The sequence below is a fragment of the Arachis ipaensis genome, chromosome B4, assembly GCF_059453495.1.
Source record: "Arachis ipaensis isolate K30076 ecotype BB chromosome B4, ASM5945349v1, whole genome shotgun sequence".
Classification (NCBI taxonomy): Eukaryota; Viridiplantae; Streptophyta; class Magnoliopsida; order Fabales; family Fabaceae; genus Arachis; species Arachis ipaensis.
In genome coordinates, this window is record NC_142439.1 from 33,923,453 (window position 1) to 33,934,824 (window position 11,372).

Sequence of the window (11,372 nt, forward strand, 5' to 3'; positions counted from 1 at the left end):
TATTTATCTTTTCAAATCTTATTCAAAATCAAATCTTTCTTTTTATTTTTCTTATTATTTTCGAAATTTTTCTTAAAATTTTTTCAAAATCTTTTTCTTAATTTTATTTCATATTTTCGAAATTATTACTAACAATTAACGTTTTGATTCAAAAACTTCAAGTTGTTATTTGCCTATTAAGAAAGGTTCAATTTTTAAATTCTAGAATCATATCTTTTAGTTTTTTATTAGTCAAGTAATCAACTTTAATTTCAAAATAAAAGCTTTTTAATTTCCTTTTCAATCTTTTTCAAAACAAATTTCAATCATATCTTTTTCAAAATTTAATTTTAAAATCTTTTTCTAACTTCTTATATTTTTCAAAACCACCTAACTACTTTTCTCTCTCTCTAATTTTCGAAAACCAACTAACAACTTTCTCAAAAATCTTTTTAATTAATTAATTAATTTAGTTTTCATATTACTTTTATTTCTTCTCTTAATTTTCGAATTCTAACTTAATCAATTAAATAAAAATAAAAATATTTTTCTTCTCCCTCTTTTTAAATTCGAATTTCTTCTCTCTCTTATCTCTTTCTATTTATTTTATTTATTTACTAACACTTCTCTTCTTCTTATAATTCAAACCCTCTCCCTCTCTCTGTGTTTGAATTCTTCTCATTCTATGTCTACCTCATTCTTCTATTCTTCTACTCACAAAAAAAAAATCTCTATACTGTGACATAGAGGATTCCTCTTCTTTTCTATTCTCTTCTTTTTTATATGAGCAGGAACAAGGATAAGGACATTCTTGTTGAAGCTGATCCTGAACCTGAAAGGACTCTAAAAAGGAAACTAAGAGAAGCTAAAGCAAAACACTCTGGAGAGGACCTTATAGAAATTTTCGAAAAAGAAGAAGACATGGCAGCTGAAAATAACAACAATGGTGGAGATGCAAGGAAGATGCTTGGTGACTTTACTGCACCATCTTCTGACTTCTATGGAAGAAGCATCTCAATTCCTGCAATTGGAGCAAACAACTTTGAGCTTAAGCCTCAATTAGTTTCTCTGATGCAGCAGAATTGCAAGTTTTATGGACTTCCATTGGAAGATCCTCATCAATTCATAGCTGAATTCTTGCAAATCTGTGACACTGTTAAGACCAATGGGGTTAATCCCGAGGTCTACAGACTTATGCTTTTCCCCTTTGCTATAAGAGACAGAGCTAGGATATGGTTAGACTCACAACCTAAAGAAAGCCTAAACTCTTGGAAAAAGTTGGTCAATACTTTCTTGGCCAAATTCTTTCCACCTCAAAAGATGAGCAAGCTTAGAGTGGAAGTCTAAAGCTTCAGACAGAAGGAAGGTGAATCCCTCTATGAAGCTTGGAAAAGATACAAGCAATTGATCAGAAGGTGTCCTTCTGACATGCTTTCAGAATGGAGCATCTTATGTATATTCTATGATGGTCTGTCTGAATTGTCCAAGATGTCATTAGACCACTCTGTTGGTGGATCTCTTCATCTGAAGAAGATGTCTGCAGAAGCCCAGGAACTCATTGAAATGGTTGCAAATAACCAGTTCATGTACACTTCTGAAAGAAATCCTGTGAATAATGGGACAACTCAGAAGAAAGGAGTTCTTAAGATTGATACTCTGAATGCCATACTGGCTCAGAACAAAATATTGACTCAGCAAGTCAATATGATTTCTCAAAGTCTGATTGAAATGCAAGCTGCATCAAGCAGCACTAAAGAAGCCTCTCCTGAAGGAGAAGCTTATGACCCTGAGAATCCTGGAATGGAAGAGGTGAATTACATGGGAGAATCCTATGAAAACACCTATAATCCTTTATGGAGGAATCATCCTAATTTTTCATGGAAGGATCAGAAGAATAATAATAATGGTGGAAGAAATAGGTTTGGCAATAGCAAGCCTTTTCCATCATCTTCTGAGCAACAGACAGAGAATTCTAAGTAGATCCTCTCTGACTTAGCAACCATAGTCTCTGATCTATCTAAGACCACTCTCAGTTTTATGACTGAAATAAGGTCCTCCATCAGAAATTTGGAGGGACAAGTGGGTCAGTTGAGTAAAAGAGTTACTGAAATTCCTCCTAGTACTATCCCAAGCAATACAGAAGAGAATCCAAAGAGAGAGTGCAAGGCCATCAATATGTCCAACATGGACGAACCTGTAGAGGAGGAAGATGCAGTGATTTCCAGTGAAGAAGACCTCAATGGACGTCTACTGACCACTAAGGAGTTCCCTAATGAGGAACCAAAGGAATCTGAGGCTCATACAGAGACCATAGAGATTCTACTGAACTTACTGTTGCCATTCATGAGCTCTGATAAGTATTATTCTTCTGAAGAGGATGAAGATATTATTGAAGAGCAAGTTACTCAATATCTATGAGAAATCATGAAGCTGAATGCCAAGTTATTTGGTAATGAGACTTGGGAGGATGAACCTCCATTGCTCATCAATGAACTGAATGCTTTGGGGTAACTAAAGTTACCTTAGAAGAAACCGGATCCCAAAAAGTTCTTAATACCTTGTACCATCGGCACCATGACCTTTGAGAAGGCTCTTTGTGACCTAGGGTCAGGAATAAACCTCATGCCACTCTCTGTAATGGAGAAACTAGGGATCTTTGAGGTACAAGTTGCTAAATTCTCACTAGAATTGGCAGACAAATCAAGGAAATAGGCTTATGGACTTGTAGAGGATGTCTTAATAAAGGTGGAAGACCTGTACATTACTGCTGATTTCATAATCCTAGACACTGGGAAGGAGGAGGATGAATCCATTATCCTTGGAAGACCCTTCCTAGCCACAACAAGAGCTGTGATTGATGTGGAGAGAGGAGAGTTGGTCCTTCAATTGAATGAGAACTATCTTGTGTTTAAGGCTCAAGGATCTTCTTCTGTAACCATGTAGAGGAAGCATAAAAAGCTTCTCTCAATACAGAGTCAAACAGAGCCCCTACACTCAACTTCTAAGTTTGGTGTTGGGAGGCCACCATTAAGCTCTGAGTCTCTGTGAAGCTCTCTCAGAGCTCACTGTCAAGCTATTGACATTAAAGAAGCGCTTATTAGGAGGAAACCCAATGTTATCTAATTATATTTATTTATTTTCTATTGTTATTTTATGTTTTCTTTAGGTTGATGATCATGTGAAGTCACAAAAACAACTACAAAATTAAAGTAGAATAAAAAACAACATCAAAAATAGTACACCCTGGAGGACATGCTTACTGGCATTTAAACGCCAGTAAGGATAGTAGAATGGGCGTTTAACACCCAGTCTGGCAGCATTCTGGGCGTTAAACGCCAAAATGGGCATCATTCTGGGCGTTTAATGCCAAAAAAGGGTGTCTGGCTGGCGTTAAACGCCAGAAAGGGGCAGCAGACTGGCGTTTAACTCCAGGAAAGGTAGCAGAGCTAGCGTTAAATGCCAGAATTGGCACACAGAGGGCGTTTACATGCCAGAATGGTGTAGGGAGCAGAATTCCTTGACACCTCAGGATCTGTGGACCCCACAGGATCCCCACCTACCCCACCTCTTCTTCTATCCTCTTTACACCTTTCCATAACACTCTTTCCCAAATACCCTTGACCAATCCCATCAATACCTCTTCCCCAAATACCCTTCACCTATCAAATCTTACCCTCTTCTCCATAATCTCTTCACCACTCACATCCATCCATCATAAAACTCCACCTACCTCATCATTCAAATTCAAACCATTTCCCTCCCAAACCCAACTCCTATTACACGCATTCCCTCTCTCTCTTACCCTATAAATTCCCCTCCTCACCACCTTCAATTTCACACATCTTACACACCTCAACCCCCTTGGCCGAATTCACTCCTCCCCTCTATCTCCTCCATTTCTTCTTCTTCTCCTCATTTCTTCTTTCTTTTTGCTCGAGGACGTGCAAACATTTTAAGTTTGGTGTGGAAAAAGCTCTGCTTTTTGTTTTTCCATAACCATTAATAGCACCTAAGGCCGAAGAAACCTCTAGAAAGAGGAAAGGAAAGGCAATTGCTTCCACCTTCGAGTCATGAGAGATGGAGAGATTCATCTTAAAAGTACATCAAGACCACTTCTACGAAGTTGTGGCCAAGAAAAAGGTGATCCCCGAGGTTCCTTTCATGCTCAAAAAGAGTGAATATCCGAAGATCCAACGTGGGATTCAAAGAAGAGGTTGGGAAACTCTCACCAACCCCATCTAACAAGTCGGAATCTTAATGGTTCAAGAGTTCTATGCTAATTCATGGATCACTAGGAACCATGACCAAAGTGTGAACCCGAACCCAAAGAAATGGCTCACAATGGTTCGGGGGAAATACTTGGATTTCAGTTCAGAAACTGTAAGGTTGGCATTTAACTTGCCAATAATAAGAGGTGATCCTTATCCTTTCACTTGAAGAGTCAACTTTGATCAAAGGTTGGACCAAGTCCTCATGGACATCTGTGTGGAAGGAGCTCAATGGAAGAGAAACTCAAGAGGCAAGCCGGTTCAATTGAGAAGGCCTGACCTCAAACTCGTGGCTAGGGGATGGTTGGAGTTTATCCAACGTTCTATCATTCCTACTAGCAATTGATCAGAAGTTACTGTGGACCGGGCTATTATGATCCATAGTATCATGATTGGAGAGGAAGTGGAAGTTCATGAGATCATATCTCTAGAACTATACAAGGTGGCTGACAAGCCTTCCACTTTGGCAAGGTTAGCCTTTTCTCATCTCATCTGTCACCTATGCAATTCAGCTGGAGTTGTCATAGAGGAAGACACCCTCATTGAAAAGGACAAGCCCATCACTAAAAAAAGGATGGAGCAAACAAGAGAGCCCACTCATGGACCTCAACAAGAGCATGAGGAAATTCCTCATCATGAAATTCCTGAGATGCCTCAAGGGATGCACTTTCCTCCACATAACTATTGGGGGCAACTCAACACATCTTTAGGAGAACTGAGTTCTAACATGGAACAACTAAGAATGGGGCACCAAGAGCACTCCATCATCCTCCATAAAATCAGAGAGGACCAAAAGTCCATGAGAGAGGAGCAACAAAGGCAAGGAAGAGACATAGAGGAGCTCAAGCACTCCATAAGATCTTCAAGAGGAAGAACTAGCCGCCATCACTAAGGTGGACCCGTTCTTTAATTTCCTTGTTCTTATTTTTCTGTTTTTCGATTTCTATGCTTTATGTTTTATCTATGTTTGTGTCTTTATTACATGATCATTAGTGTCTAGTGTCTATGTCTTAAAGCTATGAATGTCCTATGAATCTTTCACCTTTCTTAAATGAAAAAAAATGTTTTCTGAAAAAGAAAAAGAGGTACATGAATTTCAAATTCTATCTTGAAAATAATCTAATTATTTTGATGTGGTGGCAATACTTTTTATTTTCTGAATGAATGCTTGAACGGTGCGTATTTTTTATATTATTGTTTATGAACGTTAAAATTGTTGGCTCTTGAAAGAATAATGAAAAATGAGAAATGTTATTGATAATTTGAAAAATCATAAAATTGATTCTTGAAGCAAGAAAAAGAAGTGAAAAGAAAAGCTTGCGAAAAAAAGTGGCGAAAAAAATAAAGAAAAAAGAAAGAAAAAGAAAAAGCAAGCAGAAAAAGCCAATAGCCTTTTAAACCAAAAGGCAAGGGTAAAAAGGATCCAAGGCTTTGAGCATTAATGGATAGGAGGGCCCAAAGGAATAAAATCCTGGCCTAAGCGGCTAAACCAAGCTATCCCTAACCATGTGCTTGTGGCGTGAAGGTGTTAAGTGAAGAGCTTGAGACTGAGCGGTTAAAGTCGTGGTCCAAAGCAAAAAGAGTGTGCTTAAGAGCTCTGGGCACCTCTAACGGGGGACTCTAGCAAAGCTGAGTCACAATCTGAAAAGGTTCACCCAGTTATGTGTCTGTGGCATTTATGTATCCGGTGGTAATACTGGAAAATAAAATGCTTAGGGTCACGGCCAAGACTCATAAAGTAGCTGTGTTCAAGAATCAACATACTGAACTAGGAGAATCAATAACACTATCTGAATTCTGAGTTCCTATGGATGCCAATCATTCTGAACTTCAAAGGATAAAGTGCGACGCCAAAACTGTTCAGAAGCAAAAAAGCTACTAGTCCCGCTCATCTATGCACGAAAAAGATTCAATGCTCAGTCCAAGCACACACCAAGTGGGCCCCGGAAATGGATTTCTGCACTATCTGCACTTAGTTACTCATTTTCTGTAACCCTAGGTTACTAGTTTAGTATAAAAACTACTTTTAGAGATTTATTTTACATCTTTTGATCATATGTAACTTTTATCATCTCTTTTCACGTTTGGAGGTTGGCCTCACGGCCATGCCTAGACCTTTTTCACTTATGTATTTTCCACGGTGGAGTTTTTACACCCCATAGATTAAGGTGTTGAGCTCTGCTGTTCTTCATGAATTAATGCAAGTACTACTATTTTTCTTTCAATTCACGCCTACTTCTTCTCCATGATATACTCTCGTACTTAATTCAGTTAAGTCAGAATGAAGGGGTGACCCATGATAATCACCCACTATCTTCATTACTCGCTTAGCCAAGATCTGCTTACCTAACAACCACAAGCGGTCTACATGATGTTCAACGTAGTTATTGGACGACAGCCAGAGTATATTCTCTTGGGTTTCTAATCAATGATTCACATTGTGTCTCCTGACAACAGAGCATCTGAATCTGAGATTAGAACCTTCGTGGTATAGGCTAGAATCATTGGCAGCATTCCTGGGATCCGGAAAGTCTAAACCTTGTCTGTGGTATTCCAAGTAGGATCTGGGAAGGGATGACTGTGACGAGCTTCAAACCTGCGAATGTTGGGCACAAGTGACAGTGTGCAAAAGGATCAATGGATCCTATTCTGACGCTAGCGGAAGCCGACAGATGATTAGCCATGCGGTAGCTGTGCCTGGTATTTTTCATCCGAGACGAGAAATCTGACAGTTGATTAGCCATGCAGAAACCGTAGAGGACCATTTTCACTGAGAGGATCCTACAGCTTGCCATGGAAGGGAGCACGCATGGTTGGAAGAAGGCTATAGGAAAGCAGAGGTTCAGAAGCAACAAAGCATCTCCATACGCTTATCTGAAATTTCCACCAATGAATTACATAAGTAACTTTATTTTATTTTATGTTTTATTTATTTTTTAATTATCAAAACCTCATAACCATTTAAATCCTCCTGACTGAGATTTACAAGGATGACCATAGCTTTCTTCAAGCCGACAATCTCCGTGGGATCGACCCTTACTCATGTAAGGTATTACTTGGACGACCCAGTGCATTTGCTGGTTAGTTGTACGGAGTTTTGAAAAGTGTGAATCACAATTTCGTCGCAACACTACTCACAATTTCTATGACCGTCCAAATCAAGGATACTATCAATAAGGCGGCAACTATAACCAAGGTGGGAACTATAACCAAGGTTGGTACGACCACTCCAACTAGGGGTGGAGAGATAATTCCAACCAAGGCTGGAGGGACAACCATAACAGAGGAGGTAGAGACCACCAGGAAAATCAGAGGTGGAATAATAATAACAATCAGTAAAACCGGTATCAGCAGAACCAGCACCAGCCTTATGGAGTACCTCACCTAAGACAGTCTCAAGCGCCTCAGAACAACCAACAGCAGACCCCTCAGATCACTTACCCCCCTTCTTCTTCTTCTAATGATGAATTGCTTTAGTCTATTGAGCAAAGACAAAAGGCCATGGAGAGCACACTTAGCTCCACTTTGAACGGTCTGACCTCTGCTATACAAGCTCTTGCCTCACAGATCGGATCAATGAACACTCCCAATAACTAGCCTTCAAGCTCCAGTGGAATTCCTTTTCAACCCTTACCCAACCCCAAGGGTGGCATCAATGCCATCACTTTGAGGTCCAGAACTACACTGTAAGAGAGGAATCAGGAGGAACCAAGCCCACAAGAACACGCCCCAGTTGAAGACATGGTTGAAGTGGAGGATGTTGAAGAGGAAGATGTAGTACAAGACATGGTTGAAGAAGAAGCAGCTCAACCAGGGAATGGAAAGCCAAAGGAAGCTGAAGCTATACGAGACGCCATTCCTGTCCCACTTTCACACCTTACAAGGAAGCCCAGAAAGCAGATAGAACTTGACCCAAAAATGGTAGAAATCTTCAAAAAGGTTGAGGTAACTGTTCCCCTTTTTTATGTTATTCAACAAGTACCTAAATATGCGAAGTTTCTAAAGGATTTGTGCATGCATAAGGATAAGATTAATGAATTAGAAACTATTCCTTTGGGTAGTTCCATATCTGCTTTAATAGGGGATATACCTGAAAAATGTAGTGACCCAAGTCCATGCATGGTTAACTGTACCATTGGTGGTGTAATATTTTTTGACTGCATGTGTGACTTAGGAGCATACGTGAGTATTATGCCTTTGTCTATATATGATGCTTTAAGGCTCCCTCCCTTAAAAAGGTCGGCAGCTCGTTTTGTGTTAGCAGATAAAAGCATTATTACAGTGGTTGGAATTGCTGAGGACGTGCTGGTGAGCATTAAGGGGCTCACATTTTCCATTGACTTCTATATTTTAGAGATGCCCCCAAAATGACTCAGGAAGGCCATCATCCATCCTACTCGGAAGACCATTCCTGAAGACCTCAAAGTTCAAGTTAGATGCATTCTCAGGAACCTATTCTTTTGAGATAGACGGCCGAGCAGTGAGCTTCAACCTGAATGAAGCTATGAAGCATCCTCTGGAAGACCATTCCATCTTTCAGTGCGACATCATTGATGAGACTGTAGCTGCGTTCCACCAAGAAGAAGTAGAAGAGATGCACATGGAGCATGGTCCAAGTGTGGAAAAACCATCTGAACACAATGAGGACACTTTGCCATTATCACTAGCTCCAGAAGATCTAGTGCCCGGTCAGGAGCAGAAAATGGAGTTAAAGCCCCTCCCACCCCACATTAAGTATGCTTACCTTGAGGACAATCAGAAGCTCCCAGTTATCATTGCAAGGGAACTCACACCCCAATAAGAGGAGCAGTTGCTTAGTTTGCTGAGAAAACACAAGAAAGCAATTGGGTGAAGCTTTGCGAATATAGTGGGAATCAGCCCTCAAGTTTGTGAGCACAGAATATTCTTAGAAGAGGGAGCAAGGCCTGTCCGTCAACCCCAAAGAAGACTGAATCCCACCATCTTGGAGGTTGTCAAGAAGGAAGTGACCAGATTACTTGAGGCAGATATCATCTATCCCATCTCAGATAGCAAATGGGTTAGCCCAGTACAAGTGGTGCCTAAGAAGTCTGGAGTCACTACAGTGAAGAATGAGCAAGGAGAGCTCATAGCAACTAGAGTGCAGAATTCTTGGAGGGTTTTCATTGATTACAGGCGCCTCAACCAGGCCACTCGTAAGGATTACTACCCCCTGTCATTCATTGATCAAATACTAGATTACCTGTCAGGTAAATTGCATTACTGCTTTTTAGATGGTTACACAGGCTATTTTCAGATTCATATAGCTCCCGAAGATCAAGGAAAGACTACTTTTACATGTCCCTTTGGAACTTATGCTTATAAGAGGATGCCTTTTGGCTTATGCAATGCACCAGCCACTTTCCAAAGGTGTATGATGAGTTTTTTATCTGATCTTATTGAGAGTTGTATGGAAGTTTTCATGGATGATTTTAGCGTATACGGTGATTCCTTTAGCCTTTGTTTGGATAGTTTATCTAGAGTATTAGACAGGTGTGTTAGTTCAAACCTTGTTCTGAATTTTGAAAAGTGCATTTTATGGTCAAACAAGGTATTGTTCTAGGACATGTTGTCTCTAATACTGGTATTTTCTGTAGATCCAGCAAAGGTAGATGTCATTTCTAGTTTACCTTATCCCTCCTCCGTGAGGGAAGTCCGTTCATTCCTTGGCCATGCAGGTTTCTACCAGAGATTCATCAAGGACTTCAGTAAGGTATCATTACCTTTATCCAGACTGCTGTAGAAGGATGTTGAGTTTGAGCTGAGTGAGGACTGTATGAAGGCATTTGATAAGCTGAAGATCGCCTTAACTTAAGCTCCAATTGTGAGAGGACCATACTGGAGCCAGCCCTTTGAGATTATGTGTGATGCATTCAACCATGCTGTAGGAGCGGCGCTGGCTCAGCGTGCAGGTAAGGATCCTTTTGTAATTGCTTATGCTACAAAGACCTTAGACGCTGCTCAGTCTAATTACACTACCACTGAGAAAGAGCTTTTAGCTATTGTTTTTGCTCTGGATAAATTCTAAGCCTACTTACTTGGTACTAAGGTGGTAGTGTACTCAGACCATGCAGCCCTAAAGTATTTATTAGCTAAAAAAGAGTCCAAACCAAGGCTAATACGTTGGATACTGCTGCTGCAAGAATTTGATTTAGAAATTAAGGATAGGAGTGGTTCTCAGAATTTAGTGGCGGACCACTTGAGTCGTCTTAAGCACATTAAGGCTGACTCCACTCCTATCAATGATGCTTTTTCATTTGATAGCTTGCATACAGTATTTGAAGTAGTTCCTTGGTATGCGCCTATAGCTAATTATCTAGTTAGTCATACCTTCCCTCCCAACTTTACTAAACATCAAAGGGACAAGCTAAAAAGCGAGTCCAAATATTATATATGGGATGATCCATATTTATGGAGGTATGGTGCTGACCAAATAATTAGGAAGTGTGTGCCTCAATCAGAATTCCAGTTCAGTTTAGAGGCCTGCCACTCCTTTGAGAGTGGTGGATATTTTGGCCCTCAAAGAACAGCTAGAAAAATTTTAGACTGTGGATTCTGGTGGCCTACTCTTTTTAAAGATGCTACTGCCTTCTATAAATCTTGTTCCCCATGCCAGAGGTTTGGTAATATATCCAAGAGGGATGAGATGCCCCAACAAATTATGTTGTTCTGTGAGATTTTTTATATTTGGGGCATTGACTTCATGGGTCCATTTCCAAACTCAAGCGGTTTCATATATATATTTTTAGCTGTAGATTATGTTTCTAAATGGGTGGAAGCAATTCCTACTCATACTGATCATGCTAACACTGTTGCCTCTTTTGTTAGAAACCATATTATTTGTCACTTTGGATCACCACGAGCAATCGTGAGTGATCAAGGCACCTATTTTTGTAACAGGAGATTGACCACTCTACTGAAGAAGCATGGTGTCATTCATAAGGTAGCGACAGCCTACCACCCCCATACTAATGGACAAGCGGAGGTGTCTAACAGAGAAATAAAGTGTATCCTGGAGAAGATAGTCAAGCCTCATAGGAAGGATTGGAGCACCAGGCTACAAGATGCGCTTTGGGCATATCGGACAGCATACAAGACACCTATAGG

At 40.1% G+C, this 11,372-nt stretch overlaps 1 non-coding gene across 1 annotated transcript; it reads right to left on the reverse strand.

Moving 5' to 3' along the window:
• Positions 1–1,305: 1,305 nt before the first annotated feature.
• Positions 1,306–1,413, reverse strand: LOC148567133 (small nucleolar RNA R71). The gene has a single exon (XR_015881433.1). It is a non-coding gene; the product is annotated as a small nucleolar RNA R71 (small nucleolar RNA).
• Between the last annotated feature and the right edge of the window lie 9,959 nt (positions 1,414–11,372).